This window comes from Schistocerca gregaria, chromosome 4 (assembly GCF_023897955.1).
Source record: "Schistocerca gregaria isolate iqSchGreg1 chromosome 4, iqSchGreg1.2, whole genome shotgun sequence".
NCBI lineage: Eukaryota > Metazoa > Arthropoda > Insecta > Orthoptera > Acrididae > Schistocerca > Schistocerca gregaria.
This window is the reverse complement of record NC_064923.1, coordinates 670,850,099-670,872,024: the sequence shown is the minus strand read 5'-3', so window position 1 is coordinate 670,872,024 and position 21,926 is coordinate 670,850,099.

Sequence of the window (21,926 nt, the reverse complement as noted above, 5' to 3'; positions counted from 1 at the left end):
GTGTCATGCAAAATTTCTTGTCTCTAGTATCAATATTCCTCCCACTGCCTCGACTTTACCACTCCTGCATAGTAATATAATTCGATTACATTTCTGACTGATCTCAGTAACTCTAAATGATCCAGTCAACTAGTCCCTTAATCCCCAACCAGCCATCCAATATGCATTGGCTGCTACACATTACCACTGGCAAATGATATAGCAACTATCGCCCGATCTTGTACGTACGTTTGTTTGCTAAGGTCGCAGGTTCGAATCCTGCCTCGGGCATGGATGTGTGTGATGTCCTTAGGTTAGTTAGGTTTAAGTAGTTCTTAAGCATCATCTCCCACGATAACAAATGGCACATCGTCACTGTCAGAATCCATTTCCATTGCTTTTCTGCAACAAAAAGTAACGCCGACCGTGTGTTCACAATAGTGTGAAACTGTTGTCAATAGTTTAAGTCTACCAAACTCACATTTGCAAGTTTGCCAACTTTCAACAGTTGTATGATTTGTTTGTTGGAGTTGCTTTTCGGTGAGAAGGTACTTAATAATCGAAGTGGCGTCATAGGTAAAGCCGGACGCACAATATCGAAGATAGTTGCAACAGGTTATTTGAATCATAGCGTTGTGGTAAAATGTTATCGTTCAGACAACTTGAGAATAGGGTTTTGAAGGACTGTGTGGCAACTAGTTTTTACTATCTCCGTTTGTGTGAAGCAACAGGAGAAAGAGTGCAGGAACAGGAAGCGTAGAAGTCAACCAAATGATATCAAAATTTTTTGCCTGGGCGAAAGTAGAGGCGGGTTTGATTTGGGAAACTTCGAAATACTTTGCCTTGAAACGTTTGTCTAGAAGCTCTTATACTATTATAACTACAATGAAATGACATGAAGAATGTCTCTATTCCTGTCTCTTGGGACATACGTGGGGTGGACACTGCCTCGAAATGTCTCACCACACTATACATCGCCATAAGAACTAGCTTCACAATTACTAGCTTCCTGTTTCAATTTAAAGGAGCTGCCTTTGTATTACACTATTAATTGTTTCTTTTTAATATGTTGCTTCTAGAGTTGAGAATTGCTTCACCTGTCATGGATCGTTCACCATTGGCCGGAACGTCTTGAGCCATCGGCAAAAAAGGCATTTATATCCACCTCATAATCCTAAGCTGTTAAATAGATTTGTTCTCCATGAAAAAGCTCCGTCGTTAATGAGTCTCCGAGAGGCTAGCACAAAGTGTTCTCTCTCACTACTGACTTAACAACAGCTGTCTGAGGCAAATTCCTTCTGTTGTTGAATACATTTGAATCAATGTGTGCATGAAAACGCGCACACACGAGAGAGAGGATCTCACAAGACGACTCAGCTTTTTCAACAATACCGTACTAAACTGACAAATTCTTGCGTCATTTAAGTCCAGTTTTGATCATCACATCTATCCTTAAACGTTTGCCAGAACATGAACGTTAAAATGTCGAAATGACTAGTTTGAGCCGTGTATCCAGTCACTGTGACAAACTTCAGTTCAACAGTGAATACTAACCCTGCACTCTAATTTGTTATACAAGTGAGGATGGGCATTGAGGACTCTAAATGCATCATAACTGACAGCGTATATTTTCCCATCTCTCTCTCATTGAGATTTTGCACTAAAATGGATTTACGAAAAACATCAGGAAGTAATACATATATTGTAAAGAAATAACCCAGTAAAAATTATATTATTAATAGAAACTAGTTTCATTAAGACTGACTGCAAATTGGAAAAGGTGAATAATGCTGCCGCCAAAATCGTTGGTCATTTGTGTAATGATTTAAAATGCCAGACAGACAGAAAGTTACGTTTGTATGCGAGCTAAAGGCATTTGATCGGTTAAAACCTACTGAGCATAGACCTAAGTTTTTTTTTAAATTTTTCCCTTGAATTGTACAAAAGAGATCAGTACATATGCCGTTTTATTGCAAAAATTGCTGTGAAGCATATTTCTCCACATACCGCAGCATGGCAGGGAAAGTGACACCAGTTTAAAAATGGCAGTTGTTAGTCTTTCACTGAAAAATGCGTGTGAAGTGCTGCAACGTGTACGAAAACTGTGTCTCTGGTTTGGACGCGGTGCGATATGGTCAGCATGCAGTCATATTCAATTTGGAATAAAGTACAATAAACTATAAAAAAATAATACATTCTACGTCCTTAATACATTCTACATTGTTTCGATGGACAGAGCAAGAGATTGGATAGTATGTTGTAATTTACAGAAACCGTGCAAGGGGTGGAATTAGCCTCAAACGACAAATCCCAAATATGCACGACTCCAACATTTCGTTGGCATAAAGGACCAGCAACTCTATTTATTATTTATTTACCTTTCTGTCGTATTTGCGTATAATCTTTAATGGTGATTAGTTTCGAATGCATGCCTTCGTTTTCAAACCATTGCCTGCATCTCTGTTAGTTGATTGTAAAAGTGATTCCAGTGGACATTTGAAAGACTTCTTCATTAATTCGGTTTACATAACAGATCTGTTATGTTGATCTGGTGAATAAACAAGTCCTTCAGAATCGCCGTAATTAGAAATATATGGAAAATACTACAAGGGAGGACAAGATTATATAAGACATAAGTTAAGACATCAGGGAATAACTTCCTTGGTACATGAAGGAGATGCAGAAGGTAAAATTTGGAAATACGCTCAACAAAGAATTGAGAACGCAGATTGAAAGTGAACTAGCACAAGACAGGTATTCGTGGCAGACCACATAATACCACTAAAAAAGACTGCATGGCTCTGAGCACTATGGGACTTAACATCTGTGGTCATCAGTCCCCTAGAACTTAGAACTACTTAAACCTAACTAACCTAAGGACATCACACACATCCATGCCCGAGGCAGGATTCGAACCTGCGACCGTAGCGGTCTCGCGGTTCCAGACTGTAGCGCCTAGAACCGCTCGGCCACTCCGGTCGACAAGACTGCATGGTCCCAAAAAAGTACAGATTGGTGCTACGCGTATTTTGCTATTTAATTCTTTTGTTTTGTGACGAGTGGGTAGTGGATGTTTAAATGCAAGCAGTTACCACGAAGGGACGCAGAGTTGAACCCGCACGCCGTAGTTCAGAACTGAATCCAGGTGTGGGGCCTTGCGTATTGCGTTGTTTATACGATGGCCTGGGCCGACGCAAGGCCTTCAGGGAAGGGAAGGCAAGGCAAGGCGAGGCAAGGCGAGGAGCAAGCTGCAGCTGGGCAATGTCCTTCTCAAGGTCGCCGCGCCGCAGCAGCAGCCGCAGCGCGCAAGGACACAGCTGCCTCCCCTCACCCCCCCCTCCCAGTCCGACAACTCCTTCCCTACTTCCCCTACCCCCCTCGCTCCTCTTCCAGCGCTCTCTTTCTTGATTCCTCTCTCTGTCTCTCCTTTTCTTTCTTCCTTTTTTTGTGTGTCCCTGTTCCTGCTGTGATGCCAGCTACTCGCATTCGCTGATCGCATTTCCAGTTACACGGATTCGTATTTTTCAATCCTCCTGTCGCCATCAGCTTCTAACATAGGAAGTCGAATTCGATATACGGGGGTAAAATAGCTCGATAGAAGATATTTATTTCATCTAAAAGATGATGTTTTTATTAATGTTAATTGATCTCGATTTAAATACATCGGTAACTTACGAAATACTTTGACCTGGAAAATTATCACTATGTAAGCCCGGTTCAGACAATATTATTATTATTGTGCTTTTACTGCCTCATTGGACCACTTCAGTCAATTTCTTTCCGGTCTTCCTAAGATTTCTCATTGTTTTTCCTTCCTGGCTTTCCAGTATTTCTTCATTCTATCCGATCTTTGTTTTCGTTCCTCTTCTGAAAATATCTTTTCGTTGTATGTCTTTTATCAATTTTTGGCAAGAATCTAATATTTCAATTTTTTAATTTGTTTACTTGTTTTGATTTGGTTTTCAAGTCCTCCAGCGTTACGTCTAGTTCTTTCATGTCTTCTTTTATTTCCTTTATCCAGACAGGTTGTTGTTTTTGTTTCCAGAGTTTCTCCAAAATTTTGCGTATTAATCTGTCTTCAGGTGTTCTCTATAGATGGCCAAAAAATGATATTCTCTTCCTTCTCATGGTATCCGTTACTGGTTCTACCTCCTGATATACTACTGCATTTGGGACAATGCGCCATTCGCCTGCTTTTTGGTACTTTTTATTGATGCATATCCTTATTGTTCTTCTTTCTATTTTTAGAATTTTGTCTGTGTTGTTCTTCTGATTTAGCTTAAACAGGGTTTCACTTCCATAGGTTATTTCTGGTTGGACAACAGTCTTGTAATGTTTTAATTTTGTACTTATTGACAAGCATTTTTTGTTGTATGTGTTTCTGGATATTTTTTGGGCTCTTGATAATTTATTAGTTCTCTCTGTCCAGGACATTTTTTCATTTAAGTTATAGGTTATATTTTCTCCAAGGTACTTAAATTGTTTTACAATTTCTATATCAGTCCCACACATCTGTACACTATTTATTACAAGGGGGTCTGTTGCCATTATTTTTGTTTTTTCAAATGAAATTGTTAATCCTACTTTTCCTGCAATATTTTGGAGATTTGTGAGTTGATCCCTAGCCTCTTCAATGTTGTTGGCTAGTAGTGCCAGACCATCTGCAAATCCCAAACAATTTAGGCTAATTTTGTCTTTATTGTACCCAATTTTTATATTTTTTTTTAATTTTCTTTATACCATTCTCTCATTAAATATTCCAGAGTACAGTTGAACAGAAGGGGTGATAATACTTCACCTTGTCTTAGTCCTGTTTTAATTGTGAAGGGTTCAGACATTTCACTTCTGAACTTCACCTTTGATTTAGTATTTGTTAAAGTTAAGCTTATCATCTTCACTAGTTTAGGATGTAATCCAAGGTTTCGTAATATTTTCAACATTGAAGGTCTGTGAATACTATCGTATGCTTTTTTAAAGTCCACGAAAGCTATAATCATTTGTTTCTGTCTTCTTTTGTAAATATCCATTACCAATTTTAGTGTTATGATTTGTTCCGGACAGCTGCGCCATGGTCGAAATCCTCCTTGGTAATCCCCTAATTCTTTTTCCAGATCACCTTTGCATCGATTATAAATTATTCTAGAAAATATTTTATATGTACAATCCAAGAGAGAGATTCGTCTATAGTTGTCCGGATTAGTTCTATCTCCTTTCTTGTGTAGAGGGTGTATTACTGCTGTTGTCCAATGTTCCGGCAATGTTTCATCATTCCACATTTTAATTAAACTTTGGTGAAGTGATTCTTTACTTGATTCTGATGCATTTTTCCACAGCTCTGCAAATGTTTGGTCTTCGCCACTAGCTCTATAATTTTTCAGTTCTTTAATGGCTTGATTTACTTCATTAATGTTTGGTGGACCAATGTATTCTGTTAAAGTTTTAATGGGCGTTTCTGTGTTTATATGAAGCCGTTCTTTTGGTTCTTCACCATTCAGTAGTTGATAGAGTGCATCTTCTAGAATGTGAGCATTATCTTTATTGTTGTGTGCTATTTTTCCGGTTGTATCTTTTAGCATGAGAGTTAGTGGTTCATATTTTTGAAGTTGTTTACTAAATATTTTATAATAATCCCTTGAATTTGTCTTTTTATGATCTATTTCTATTTGTTGAATAATGCTCAGTCAATATATTATCAATATGTTCTGTAATTCTGACTGGAGCTTGACTAACTTCCTAAGAATGGCGTCCCAAGCAACCAAAATGAGTTGTGTCAATTGAAGGAGGAGTGTTCTGCCAGGGTTTTTCAGAGAGTTACGACAGCTGAGAGCGACAGCTTCAGGTGGCAGGTGATCAACTCCGATTTTTATCAGTAGTATGGCGGCAACACTGACAACACAGTGAATGGTAATAAACAAAGATTACACGAAGCTTTTCTCTGTTTGCCAACCCTCAGTATCATTTCAAACATCAAACGAAGCCGTAGTCAGGCGACTCTGACAAAACAAAGAAGTATAAATACAAACTGATGCATGAGAGTTGTAGATTTGAGGTTCTGCTGCTGGGAACTCGACAAAAACGCCTAAACAAATTCGAGGACATGCTGAAGCTTAATACCTCCGAATCTTTTACGTGAAATCACTTACAGCTGTTTAAATAAAAGAAACGTTATTAACAATGTACATATTTAGTCATCATGCCTACACATTTCAGCCCTCAAGCTAGAGGGTTCCAAATTGTAGCCTGTAAGATGGCGGCGTGTAATGTAACTGTGTCGGCGCGTGTCCACTGTCCACTAGGGGCCGAACCGCACAATAACCGTGTGTTCATTGTGAGGCGGCGGTGAGGTGGGTGGACTGCTGTGGCCTGTTGTGGGGTTGTGAACCACTGAGGGTTATGGTGGAATGAAGCCTCTACGTCGTTTCTAGGTCCCCGTTTTAATACAAACACACACACACACACACACACACACAATACACTCAAATGTCTTTCGCATACTTCGTAAAGATAAATAAAAATGTTACTCATATCTGAAGCCTTAACATCACCCAAAAAATTACTTAAATCGTGTAGTTACGAAGAAAATAAGAAGGTTTTTATACTGGATCAAACATTATGTTACCAATAATGCTGCGCCGTATTTCCGTATTGAGACTTTTTTTGCCCATTGGTGAGAGTTGTTGATTCCGTCGCAGGTAACCTTTCGTAGGTAGTTGCATTTGGGGCACAAAAATAATTATTTTTATAGTCATTAGCCGCGACACATCAGGGTAAAACAGGTAACCTGAAGTCCTTGTAGAATATTTACACAAACGTATACAGAAATAGTTTAGCAGAAATGGAATGCAGAAGTCAGTGGAGGATTAGACTACAATTTTATTACTCGTAATAATAACTGTTCAGTTGTGAAAGAAATTAGAGTTATCCTGCACCTCCCATTGCACTTAATTCACAGATAACGTACTGCTGCATTTAGACTAATAATATGGTGTAAACGATTTTATTTTTTAGTGCAATAGTTAAACAAATTCTGAAATTGAAACTGCTTTATTGCTTGGTGGCTGTAAGGAGTAAAGGGAAGCATGGAGGTTGGTGTGGGATCCACAGCGGCCGTAGTACGAGCTGTTCTGAGTTCTTGCCATCTGTTTGTTTGTCTCACAGGAAAAGTACGGAGCCGACAGCCGCCCCCGTCCAGATTTCGCCGGCTCAGAAGGCGAGCACGCTGCCCCTGGGAGCCAAATGGTACGCACCCTGAGTCACACAGTGTTCTACGGTGACCTGCACCAGAAGATACCGGGAAAGTCGGATAGCACGTTTTCACCTTAATAATACAGGGAAACATACCTCAATCTGACAAAAATGTGCAAGGTGGACACGAACTCCACCGACTCAATTTCAGAGGTGGTTGTTCAGCGGTAACAGTCTCCGAAGGCTGGTCGCAGAGCGATTGCATTTCGATAGGATCGGAAAAAATAACAGCCAATCAGATGCGGGATTAAAAGTTTAATAACCTTATTTCGACAAACATAAATCTGACTTCTTCAGACGGAAAATGGACACTTAGAAAGACATATTAACAAAAACGGGTGTTGGAGCAAAAACGTTCTTGTTTAGTAGAATGTGTATGGCGACCACAATGACATACGTCCTTTATTTTAAAAGTGTTACGACAAATCCCAAGGGTACGGGCTGCTATCTTTAATTATACTTTTTAGCCGTTGATATTTGTACGATACTGCAGTGCCTGTGTTATTCCAAAGGAACAGGCACTGCGGCGACTACAGCAGTCACGAAACGCATCAAATGAATTCGCAATTGGAGTACTGGTTCGAGTCCCGGTGCGGCACAACTTTCCACTCTCGTTATTCCATTCTACAACTGATAGTAGCCATTATTCGCAATGGCGAATTCATTTTATGTGATTGATATGTGTGGTGAGACGCATAATGTACTAGACAAGAACCTTATGGCTCCAGCATCCGTTTTTGACAGTGTGCAATTCTACGAGCCCATTCTCCTTCCGAAGAAGACAAATTAATATTTGTCGAAATCATGGTAAAAGTTTAATAAACCTTTAATTCTGTAACTGGTTGGCTGCTATTTTCCAGTCCTATCAAGTTACTATGTGAGCTGTCGCTGATTCGCAGCCATGTTTAAAATTTCTATTACATATCTTTTTGTTTCCCACACACGTTTACCTCCGTACCCACGTTACACTGAAAATATCGGTACGACAGTGCACATGCTTACAGTGTGTGCTTTATGTCTTCTTAGGAAACAAAATCGTTCCCTTCAGTCACGTTACTTGCTGGTGAGAACATTAATACTCAATTTGCATTCAGCACTGCTCGGTTGTGGGTCGGATTTGTTTATCCACCAGTGTTCGCTGTACGCTGACAGTGATTCGCAGGAACACGGGTAGGTTTGGTGATGTAAAATTGGCTGACTTGCACCGATTACGTGGATTCACTGAATGCAGTGGAAGCTCGGCACAACGACGCTGTCAGCTGTGCCAAACCAAATCATAGTAATTTTGCGTCCGACAAAGAGAGTTGCTGGGCTACAATGTGGATTTTCGCAATTTGATTTTTCATTATGTCAGGCTTTTTGACTATTGCAGTTTCACAGACACAAAGGTAACTGGAGTAACAAGCGAAATAAATCATATCATAGTCACATTTCACTCGGTACTGAGTCACCGCAGACCAAATATTCAAAAATGTCCGTGCACAACCTCCGAAATTTTGTTGGTGGAACTGTAGTTTATCCTGTGTACAATGTATGACTTAAGTTAAAACTTCCGAGTTGTTTTAAGATGATGATTCACACAGTCTACATATTGGTAATGTGTCAATGCGGAGAAGCATATGAGTCTCTTGTTTTCCTATATTCCACGATTTTGATGCAGTTGGCCTGTAGCATTTCTCTAGATACTCGTTATCGTTATATGATTTCGTTTTTTGTCTATGTCTGTTTTTTTAAGCTAGTTGTTTTTAATAAAGTGACATCGAGGTACTGTGAAAACCAATTCTTTTTTTTTAGTCTTCCGGGCTGAGAGGCCGTGTTTAATGCACAAAACTGTTTACTGACGTTTCGTTCCCATCTGCAGAAGACGTCCTCAAAATTAAAAAATGTGTGTAACAGCCACAAAAAGAAGTACTAAACACTGGTATCCAAACAGAAGAGAAATTGTCGCTTTGGATATAATGCTTAGGCGCCATTGGCAGGACGTGCGTTGCAGTGTGAAGATACCAGTAATTATTAGTAAGAGCAATAGTGGTCCAGACGGTGTTTTTCGTTCATTATAACGGAGATTACAGTTTGCTGAGACAGTTATGTAGTAACTGTAACAGGTAGGTAGTAGGAGTTAAATGAAACGAAATACGGATGTCGAGTTTGCCCTACCGGGTACTTTTAATCAAGAGCGATGTCACTCGTCATAGATAACCATGCACTTGTCGTCACTTGGTGATCAATGATAACGTCTGCACAGCTCAAAACACGCCTATAAATTCGGGGCCACGTGAGTTACCATTGCAGTTGCCAATTTTTACCTTTGAAGATACACTATGTGATCAAAAGTATCCTGACACCTTGCTGAAAATGGCTTACAAGTTCTTGGCGACCTCCATCGGTAACGCTGGAATTCAATATCTTGATGGCTCACCCTTAGTCTTGATGACACCTTCCACACTAGCGGGTATCCGTTCAATCAGGTGCTGGAAGATTTCTTGGGGCATGGTAGCCCATTCTTTACGGAGTGCTGCACTGAGGAGAGGTATCGATGTCGGTCGGTGAGTCCTGGCACGAAGTTAGCGTTCCAAAACATCCCGAAAGTTTTCTGTAGGATTCAGGTCAGGACTCTGTGCAGGCCAGTCCATTACAGGGATGATATTGTCGTGTAACCACTCCGCCACAGGCCGTGAATTGCGAACAAGTCCTCGATCTTGTTGAAACCGAATGCCATACCCGAAATCCTCAACAGTGGGAAGCAAGAAGGTGCTTAAAACATCAATGTAGGCCTGTGCTGTGGTAGTGCCACGCAAAACAACAAGAGGTGCAAGCTCCCTCCATGATAAACACGACCACACCATAACACCACCGCCTCAGAATATTACTGTTGGCACTACACAAGCTGGCAGATGACGTTCATCGGGCATTCGCCACGCCCACACCTGACATCTGATCGCCACATTGTGGACCGTGATTCGTCACTCCACAAAACGTATTTCCACTGCACAATCGTCTAATGTTCACGCTCCTTACACCAAGCGCGGCGTCGTTTGGCATTTACCGGTGTGAAGCGTGGCTTATAAGCAGCCGCTCGACCATGAAAGCTGTTTTCTCACCTCCTGCCTTGCTGTAATAGTTCTTGCAGTGGATCCTGATGCAGTTTGGATTCCTGTGTGATGGTCTGGATAGACGTCTCCCTATTACACATCAGGACACTCTTCAGCTGTCGGCTGTCTCTGTCGGTCAACAGATGCGGTCGGCCTTTACACTTTTGTGCTGGACGTATCCCTTCACGTTTCCACTTCACTATTTCATCTGAAACAGTGAACATATGGATGTTCAGCAGTGTGGAAGTATCGCGTACAGACGTATGACACAAGTGAAACAGATCACCTGACCACATTCGAAGTCCGTGAGTTCCGCAGAGCGCCCTATTCTGCTCTGTCACGACGCCTAATGACTACTGCGGTCGCTGATGTGGAGTACCTGGCAGTAGGTGGCAATACAATGCACCTAATGTGAAAAAATGTATGTTTTTGGGGGTGCCCGGATACTTTTGATCACCTAATGTGTCTCCCCCCAGATGAGGACGAAACGTCAGTGAATAGTTTTACACTTCGCCTCTCAGTCCAGAAGTTTTAACTGAAGAAAACACCAGCTGTGAAAACATTTATAGTAAGGCGATGTAGGATTTGTAGGTCTGTCATGCCCTTGCTCCTGCATCTGCTCCGCGCTGGGTAGCCGCGCGTCTGAGGCGTTTTCTCACCGCCCGTACGGCTACCCTAGTCGGAGGTTCGAGTACTCCCACGGGCATGGGTGTGTGTGTTGCCCTTGGCGTAAGTTAGTTTAAGTTAGAATAAGTAGTGTGTAAGCTTAGGGACCGATGACCTCAGCATTTTGGTCCCATAAGACCTTACCACAAATTTACAAAAGTTTCCTGCATCTGCAACAAAATTTTCTGATTCTGAACGGCAATTTTATGTTTAAATCATGGAATACAACGATTTATGTTCTGAATGTCAGTTGAAATATTTTATAGATTTTATTACGAATGAATAGAGGTTATCTGTTTGTCTGGATAGCGTGACACCTGCACACAAGCTATTTGAAAATTATTACATTTCCAATGTATTGGGATTTCTAAGTCCGTATTGAAGCTAGATACGATCAACTAATGGCGCAAGTGGAGTCTGTTGTTTGCTGTGCCGTTTTCAAATTCGGCTTTGACGAAAATGTTCTCTATGGATTCAGCTATTTTCTTCCTTTGCTATAATGTGCGGCCTAATGAATGTCTATATTGGCTGTATGAAAACAGTTTCGAACATCCTCCACTGTGTTTTACAATCATGAGAAGAGCTACAAATCTTCCCTCTCTTATTTTTTGTCACTCTGCAGTTTGACGAAAGAAATTAAGAGAGGCAGAGAGAGAAACTGTTTACATTCTTAATTATTTGTCGTAGCGTAATAGTGTGTGACTTCTGTTTTTCGACTTTGAACAGTGCCCTTACATATGCCATCAACTCCCTGGCAACGGAAGAACTGTGTATTACAGACGTGCTTTTGGTCTCCCCTAGAAGCCTCCCGTGACGCCTCAAGAAAAAAAAACACCCAGTGTCTGAGCAGTGGAAGGAATGAACTCAGTAAGGTGTGAACTCAAATGAATCATAATATGAAAGCATCAAGATCTAACTGAACATTAACACATGGCACAATAAATTAGTCATCTGTAAGATACAACGCGCTACTTTTGTGTAACACCGCCTTTACCCTTAACAATGGCCTCAGTTCAGCTACAAAGGTTTCTTCAGGCTTGTCACATTCAGTGATTTGATACCCTAGAATAGAAAATTGCGAGGATGTTGGTTGCTATGTATCACACACTGTACCTAAACCCCAGACATTTTCTGTGGGTTGAGGTAGAGTCAGTTGAGGTGCAGTCGGGTGACTGCTTGTTAGTCAAACGTATGCCTGCAGCTCTGTAAACGCAGGTGCTGTCACCTTGGACGATGGTTGTGTCTACAGCAGACACATCTTGAAGATTTAGAAGAGAGGGCGGCGCGGCACTCTTAAAATAACCTCCCAGTTCATTTTCGCGGTAACTTTAATGAGTGTATTAAAGTTATTGTACGAAACACACATTCAGAACATCACAGAGCCACCCCCGGCCCGAATTGCATCCTCCACATACTGTGATTGAAACTCCTCACTGGGTAGTCGGTGCGCTCGGCTTTCTGCATCATTTGAAAACTGCAGTAAAATTGCAATTCGCCAGGTCATAATACGCGCCACCACTCACCTAATGATCAGCTTCTGTGTTGTTTTGTCCGCTAAAGACGAACAGCTTTTTGTGGCAGTGTAGGCATTGGCCTTTGCTGAGTTCCCAACGTCTAATGCACAAAGTGTTGGCTCGGAGACTGACTGAGATGGACCTGTATCCACCGACAGCAACATTTCGGTCGGGATTGAAAGCGATTACCCTGTGGGTTAAGATCGTTTCACAACCACCGTTGTTACTCCCTGTCACTTAGGTGATCGTGTTATACATTTCCATGTAAACGCAATTGACTATCCGTGTTCATACGCCAACTCCATCCAGGGTGTGATAAGCACCACAAAATAAAAGGGGCGCTCAAGAAGAAACGAACCGGAGTCTGGAATGCGCAAACCGGTGACAGAAGTATAACGTCCTGGCGAGTGTAACGAAGTGTGGTTCCGACCAGAGCGCGGAAGTTCACATCCCGTGGCTAGAGGGCACACGTGCCCGTCACGTGTCTATACCGAGCTAGTAGCAGCAAGCATCAATCGTCCAATACTGCCAGTCGCATAGCAAATAGTGACATGGAGGCGTCAGCAGAAGAGCAAAGAGATGGTGTTCGTTTTCTGACAGGGGAAGGTGTAGGAGGAACGGATATATATCGACGAATGTCACAAGTGTACGGCGAACATTGAATGTCCCTTTCAAGGGGCAAGGCGTGACACAAGCGCTTCAGGGAAGCATTACCCACGACATCGTCCAGCTGGTGGATGCATTTATTACCCAGGACCGTCGAGTGACAGTGAAAACCATGGCTGCAATGGTCGGATTGAGCGTCGGAAGCGTCCACACGATCATGAAAGAACGAATGCAGGTGTGTGCCCAATGGGTGCCCCACAGTCTTCAACCACACCAGGAAGCATGGCGAATGGCCCACTATCTTGCTCATCTGCAGCGCTGCTCGGGAAGGCAATGCGTTCCTGGCACGAGTGGTGGCTGGAGATGAGTCATGGTGTCGTCACTTTGAACCAGAATCAAAACGACCAAGTTTCCAGTGGCAGCATCCAGGGTCTCCACCACCACAAAAAAAGCCAAGGCCATCCACACGAGTGCAGGAAATGTTATGCTGACGTTCTTCTTTGACCAAGATGGCCCCCATATGATTCACTTCCTGCAGCACGGGACAACAGTGAATGCCCAGCGTTGCTCGCAAACCTTGACCACCCTTCGTCAAGCAATCAAATCAAAACGACCAGGCAATATCACTCGTGGTGCCTCATACGGCCAACACAGTCGCGGCGCTTCTGCAGAAATTCAAATGGGAGGTTCCACCCTCCACACAGTCCGGACGCCATGTTTGGTCCCCTTAAAAAGACTCTGAGGGGCAAACGATTCACCTCGGACGACGACGTCCAGCTGTGCTTGCGGAACTGGCTCAAATGGCTCTGAGCACTATGGGAGTCAACTGCTGTGGTCATCAGTCCCCTAGAACGTAGAACTACTTAAACCTAACTAACCTAAGGACATCACACACATCCGTGCCCGAGGCAGGATGCTTGCGGAACTGTTTAACATCGCAGCCCCGAGAATTTTATGAGACAGCCATTCACTTCTTCGTGTCACAGTGGGACAAGTGTCTCAACAGCCAGACCCAATACTTCTAACATACAGGTACTGGTTTCTGTAATTATGCCTCCTGCTCGTTTCTTTTTGAACGCCCTTATGTCATAGCTCCTTTGTGCCATTCTGCCATGTCTTCATGTCGATCCATCTAATTTGGCGAGTGCACGCTAAGGCACTGCCAAGACCGCCTAATACGGGTTCTACACTATCTACACCACTCCAAAGCAATCCATCTGCTCTTTTAATGATGTGAGTAACGCAGGTTGTTTCAAAATTAATAAGGGTCTTAAGGACTTTGTAGCATTTAATGCATTCAAGTTAAAATTATAAAAATTCAGCAAATGAAAGATCAACTCAAACAATTATTCTTACAAGTGTTCAATGTGAGCAATATTTGCCACACATTTAGTCGATTGGCAAGTTCTTCCCAAATGTTTATCAATCTGTCTGAAGTAACTATTGCAACAGTGCTGTTTCTGAAGTCGGGTAGATAATCAGATAGCGGAGGCACATACACATGATCCTTTATGAAACCCCAAACGTAGAAGTAGCATGACGTCAGATCTTACGTGAACGAGGAGGTCATGCGAAACCGACTCTGTCGTCTCGCTCCTTTCGGCCAATCCAGCGGTCTGGTACAACGTAATTTAACCAGTTGCATACTGAATTATGCCCGTCAGGCAGCGCAACATCTTGCTGCCAAATAAAGATTAGCTTCTTCCAGTTGAGCAAAGATCCACGGTTATAGCGCATCAAGATAAGAAACAGCAGTTACACTCGTGTCACCGGAATAGACAGGCCAGTAAACTTTCCGCCGGGAATGGCACAATAAACATTCAGTTTACGAGTGTCTCTTTACAACTGTACCATGCCGTGGCAATTTACTGACACCTAGATGCACACATTATGAGTGTTCACATTTCCATTTAGGCGAAATGCCGATTCATCACTGAAGACGACACGATCGAGAAAATCTTCATCGTCATGCAGTAACATTTCGTTTGCAAAGCTGGCACATAAACCGTAGTCTGTAGGGTTTAGAGCTTGTAACAACAACAAACGATGAGGAATAGCTGTAAGCGTCTCTTCCGAACTGATTTATTGAGGATACGTGTAAAAGACTCTCACTCATGAAACAAATTCTTCAGTCTCTCTTGGTCGTTCTATCCTTTTCCCCTCGCGCGCGGGTATACAAACGAAACTGCTTGAGTTGCTCTTTCATTTGATGTATTATTTATAATTGTAAGTTGAATGCGATAAATGCTATGAGGCTTTAAAAGCACATATACAAAAACCCTTTATTTTGCCCAGTTGGCTTGACAGGTAGGTACGCAAATTGCACCGTCAGTTCGATTCTTTCATGTCGAAACTCGTCTACTTTTTTCGACTCTTTCGCTGGACTGTCGGTGGACCAAGATGAAACATGTCTCAGTCGCCTTCAGTTTACCTTCAGAGTGAGGGCACTGCTGATTCATAAATATCGTCCAAGGAAAGAAGATTACAGTTCAATGTCAGGTTAATGTACACAAGAGTGGAAAACCACGAAAACGTAAACCTAGATGATCAAATTTGGTTTGAACCCAGTCTTTCTGAAAATGAGTTCACTAGTCGGAAAAACCATGTTGCTCAAGTGTAATTTAGCTATGTTTTGTCTCAGAATTTTGGGCCCATTTTGGAATAAAATGGCGATTACAAATATCTGTAAGTGTAGCTTTCTTTCTCTCTCTCTCTTTCTCTCTCTCTCTTCCTCTCCCTCTCTATTTCTTTCTCGAGTTCTCCAGTAACTTTTAGAGGTTTAAGAGTACTGAAACCACAGAAAAGTAAACATTGAAGAATCACTATTTTCGCCAGTGTATTTAGTTCTGGCATCGTCTTTCCTAAGTGCAAATGAATCATTATAGATGAAATGAAGGCCTGTACTGTACCTGGGTGAGACAAAGATTTGTTGACTTCAACGTTCTCGAGGACCATTCTCTTATTAGTTCATGAAGACTATGGGAATATAGTCTTCCAATATAGCAACGGCGGTTTTCACAGGGGAGCACACCAACAATCCTAATTTGAGAAACACTCAAGCACCTGCCGGGATGGTTCCTTTGAAAGGGCACGGCCGACTTTCTTTCCCGTCCTTCCGTAATCCGATGGGTCCTATAACCTCGCTGTTTGGTCCCATCCCCCAGGTCAACCAACCAACCGCTTATGAGGTGACGGTGACACTCGGGCACCTTATAGCACCTCCAGTGTCAAGCTCCCTCATTCGATCTCAACCCCGTATGTTGAGCGGCGAACGGTAGCTCTACTAGGTCTAACGGTCAATGAGTGGTTTCAGTTAGATGTGGTATAACTAAAGAAACTAAAAAAAAAGTCGTGCTGCGGCTCAAGTTGGTGCTGTTTGTAGGTTTCCGCCCTCTGTTGAACGCAAGACGGTATCGTTTAGATGACATGGTGGTGGCTGTCTTCTTCTGGTGTTGACTGGCGCCACTCGGTTTCGCAAGCGTTGCCTGACCGCTAGTGGCAGCAGCGGCGGTTATCGAGATGTAGTAACTGTGGCCCTATCTTTGGGCGACGTCGTTGTTTATCCGGGTCGTGTGAGTGAGCAGTTCGGTTGGGGACTCAGGAGGAGCCAGGTCCGCATAGAGCCAGAACACGCCGGGATTGCTGGCGGCACGCACAGACTGGCAGATGGAAGGGCTGTGGTCACAAGGATGCACGACCTCGTAGTAAAACGTATCCAGCATGGTTTAAGATGAGTGAATTTCAATCCAAGTAGGGAAACCTCCATCATTGTGATATCTCGCGATTCTCCAGTGACTTGGGTTCGCGTTTCTGCTCATAGTATCGCCGAGGCGAAGAAAAAAATGTTCAAATGTGTGTGAATTCTTATGGGACTTAACTGCTAAGGTCATCAGTCCCTAAGCTTACACACTACTTAATCTAAATTATCCTAAGGACAAACACACACACACACACACACACACACACACACACACGCACACACACACACACACACACACATGCGCGAGGGAGGACTCGAACCTCCGCCGGGACCAGCCGCACAGTCCATGACTGCAGCGCGTAAGACCGCTCGGCTAAACCCGCGCGGCCGAGGCGAAGAACAGCGAGTTGAGTGCTTGGAGAAGGCGGATGTGATTAGCTTTCCTCGACTTCTTATTACTACTTACTACGTTCAACTTATTACGATTTGTTAAGTTCAATCAGTGCTAATTTTTCTTGCCTGGTGGCCGCTAACGCCCCAGTTACCTGCCCTGGGGGTTAGTGTATGTAACGTCAGTGTACGTTTCCTTCCCTTGCCGCCGCTGTCCGGTAAGGCGTGCAATTTTGAAAGTTTTCTTGATTATAGGCCGGTTGGTGATTCTTCTACTCTTGTGGTAGTGGTTCTTTTCTCCTTCCGGGCGCTCTAAACACAGTAGTGCAGACCGCCGGGTCTGGCTTTGGCGTATTGTTCCATAGTTGCATTTGGTTTATCGGACGTCAAGTAGCTTCGGCAAGATTGTCATTAGTCATTCGTTAGACTACCACTAGTCTGAGCTACCATCTTATGAAGTGAATGCAACTCTTGGCTGCCTGTCTCATCGCTCGTGAAAGTGTTTGTTGCCGGACCTTCTCAGAGGTCGATTCCTGGAGCACTGTCTGTGGCCCCTTGTTTCTTGTAAGACATGTGTGTTCCAAAAGGAAGTCTCATGGCCAGTAGTTCAGTGTAAAGTTCCATCAGCCCACACCTCCTGCGGGTATAATCTGCCTCAGTACCCTTTAAGGAACTTATGTACTGGTCCCTGTGTTTTATTATTGTATTATTTATTGCAATACCTTGTAATGCCTACATTGAAGGTTACACATGTCTAGTTAATAGTTCTGGTCGCCTTCTGGAATAAATGTAGCAGTATAGTGTTCAGTGGATGTGAAAGGTTGTGTTACAAAGTTTACCATCATTTTACTTCTCCCGTTTGGTGATCAGTTGCTTGTTTTTCAATTAAACTTTGCTACTGTATTTGCTGTGTTACAGCAGGTTGCTAATTTTTTTATATACATATTATTGCCTTTCCTGGCGAGTAAGGCCTTCAGCCGTGATTGTGGTTGTTTGCCTTAAAATTCTTATTTGGGATTTATATTTTAGCAGTAAGCCTTAAAACTTTATTTACTTCCATTCCTGGCGTCTGATGCCATCTGCTGTGTTTGTGACCACTTGCCTTTAATATTTCAATACCTGTAATTTGTAAGTTGCAAAGAGTTTAAAACAATTCTTAATTTATTGCCATTCCTGGCGTGTGAGGCCTTCTGCCCAGATCACAGTAGCTTGCTTTAAAAACATTATCTGCTGTATCTGTATTTAATGGTGATTTGCTAAATTGTAACTCACTGAAAACACTATTATTTACATAGTCGTTTATTCCCTGATTAATAACGTGTGATATTTTTATTCGTTGTTGAGTCTGGAATTACTGGTTTAAAATACATTGTTTGTAACTGTAAAAGGCAACCAATTGTTGTGTACATAGTTCAGCGTAGTCAGTGCGTACACAACTTTCCCACTAAAGCGCGCCCCGCTAAGCACAACAGTGCAGGCGCAGCACTCTACGAGATGGCGCTGCCTTAGAGACGGACCAAATTCTGCTTCCGCCGATCCGCGTGTTAATATGTAACGCAGCCAATGAGACTGCTGCTAAAGTAGAACCTTTTCTCTTAGAGGATCACACTCGTGCAGTGATACCTGAATGCGTGAGGTATTACAACGATTGTACACACCTCCGATTAGTCTGCATTAGTCTGTACCAGTCTATAGTCAAGTTTCAGTCTGCACCTAGTAAGATTACCATATTTCTGTACATATTCATGAAGATAAATGTATAGACACTTTGTCAAGTATCAGAGATATGTGAGAATAAGATTAACGTACCAAGACCAAAGGAACTTCAGATTGTCAATTGTAAATAGCATCCAGAATCAAGCTATGTAAGGTTTATGCTTTTTATTATTTTAATAAATGTGTGTGAAAATTAATCAAGTTCTGTTTAAAGTTGGTCACCGTCAATCTGCTACTCTAAGCGTGCAAGTGGCATTTATATCATCTGACCTAACGGCAGAAGATAAACACGCCACGATAAGACCACGAGACATACTGCTGACACTTGCCTACTTCGTTAGAGCGACAGGTCAAATAATCTGATTGTGTGTGTGTCGAAGGTCTTACAGTACGCACTCCACACCAATAATAACTGATTACGGCCCCATCCACAATCGTAACGGAATCCTGCCTTCCCTTGACTACCAGGTTTCACTTGTACACATTATACCAAGCCTAATCAGGGCCATTACCGAGGCTATTAGCGTAATGTCTCTTCTGGCAGACTAATTTTCGTCCCGTTTGCTTACTTCGCTAAAGCAAGGCGTCCTCTCGGTACAGACACGCTTTCCTGTAATGTTGGTTCCCAACGGGACGTCCGTTTCGTTTTGAGGCTCACGTCCTCAGCGACACGCCTGGGCTCGCATCCTGGAGGACTCGTCCGACAGCCGGCCGTGCCCCACTTGCGCGACGCCCTTTGTCCCGGCACTGGCTGTGGGCTAATGTGTTACGGGGAAGAGAGCACACCTGAGCAGCGGTCACGCAGCCTCCTGCCGCTGCACGCCTCATTGTCTCAGGCGAGTCGTCCCCAGCGCTAGCGGCCGACCGCTCGCACTGCCGGCCAACCATACACGTTCCCTCTAACCGCCTCATTTCCACAGTAACGAGTAGTTATTAAGCGCTCCACGTTATGCCCGCTTATGAACTGAGAGCGCCTTTAGGAACAGGGACTTTATTTTCCTTCGTTGCACACTAAATATAATTGAACCGCGATTTTAAACTTTAAAAATCTTCTCTTAAAGAATGTACTTTATTTACTAGCGATTCATCAAGAACATTAACACATTTAATCAGACTAGGTGAGCGTGGAAGTAGTTGCCAGGAAGTAACTGATGGAAAATGAAATTACTTTTAACAAATGGGAATTTTATTCATAAAAGCCTTTTCAAAAACGGATTTAAAATTATAGGCAGAAAAGCACCCAGAAAAGCACCCTCGAAATATCAAATTACAAATTCATTTAGAGGCCTAAAGAACAATATTAACAGTATGAGCCTTCGGGCTGAGAAGCTTGCCTGCTCCCTTTCAACACGGGCGTAGCCATCACTGCTCACAACAAACTCTGAAAGAGTACACTGGTGCAAATCTACAACACACCAGATTACTTTAAACTAAAAAATTTTTAACACCTCACACAAACACGTAAGCTATGCACCCCCTAACATGCATGAAAATGGTACAACACTCAAATTATTTGCCACCGAAAGCGATTACTTTAAACTAAAAAATTTTTAACACCTCACACAAACACGTAAGCTATGCACCCCCTAACATGCATGAAAATGGTACAACACTCAAATTATTTGCCACCGAAAGCGCAATTTTTTTAAGGACTCTTACGGTGGAAGGGTGGCAACCTTATAACATAAAATGACTATTTAAATAAAACGCATAAAATGTAGACTTACATAAAATGTACAACATGCTCTACACTACACAGATACAACCTCGCAAGATAAAAACATATTTCAAGAATTCGGCCTTCAAGCAATAAATTCGTTAACACCGAATCCGACAAACATGACAGAGGCAGCTATTAACGTACGACAGACAGACAGACAGACAGACAGACACTAACTGCGTAACAAATGCGGACGGGGGACAGACGAGCAAGCTGGGGACGAGATACTGGCCACGAAAACAAGTAGAATTTAACAAATAAATGAAACAACATATCACAAATTACTTCTAAAAACTGCAATGTCTGGCGAAGACCTGGAGCAAGAACCCCAAAACGCTCTCCCGAACTGTCCGCTGCCAGCCGCTTGAACGGACGCAGGAAGGCGCGCCGATCTCACGTCTCACGGCGTCGCAGCTCTCACCGGGCAGACCGATGTCGTACGTTGGCTTCTGCTGCACTCGTGTCGGCCGCGAAGCCACTACCCCTCGCTATACGGCGCGACCCACTGGCTGCCAAGTGGCGACCGCGCATGCGCTGACGCTCAAGATGCACAAGGCACGATCGACCAACCGATCGAACTAACCGGCCTTGAAGGTCGATCCGAACGATAGACACCCTGGCACTCCAGACGGCAGACCGATATGGACTAAGCGACACACGGTTGGACCCACCCCTGCAGAGGAAACATACCCTCAGGCTACCCGACATCCCTGCCCCGGGAAGAGACCGACCTACCGATCAATCCAACCGCCAACGTCCATAGCCTGAACAAACTAGAGCAGACTGGAGGCCTAACACATAGTAGCACTCCGGACGACAGACAGACACTGACTGCCCCACACTGACATAGCTGACCAACTGACCAGACTCGCCCAGACTAACCGACTCAGACTGCCCCCCCTCCCCCTACCGAGCTCATGTTGTTGTGGTCTTCAGTCCTGAGACTGGTTTAATGCAACTCTCCATGCTACTCTATCCTGTGCAAGTTTCTTCGTCTCCCTTAAATGCACGTGATCAAGCAACCTGTTTTACACTACGCGCTGCGGCGCGGCCCTCAAAACAGCAAATTTTACCACGGCTCAATAATGTCGTTTCGCAGAACACAGACCGGAAGAAATGTGACTGTAATATCCAGGCGGAAAAAAACTTAGTTCACCCTTTTAGCGGTTTCCAATACAGTCAAGATTTATTGTTGCAACAGAGCAATAGCACAAGTGGTTCTGAGGTACCAAGTATCAAAAAGAAAATGGTTCAAATGGCTCTAAGCACTATGGGACTTAACATCTGAGGTCAGCGGT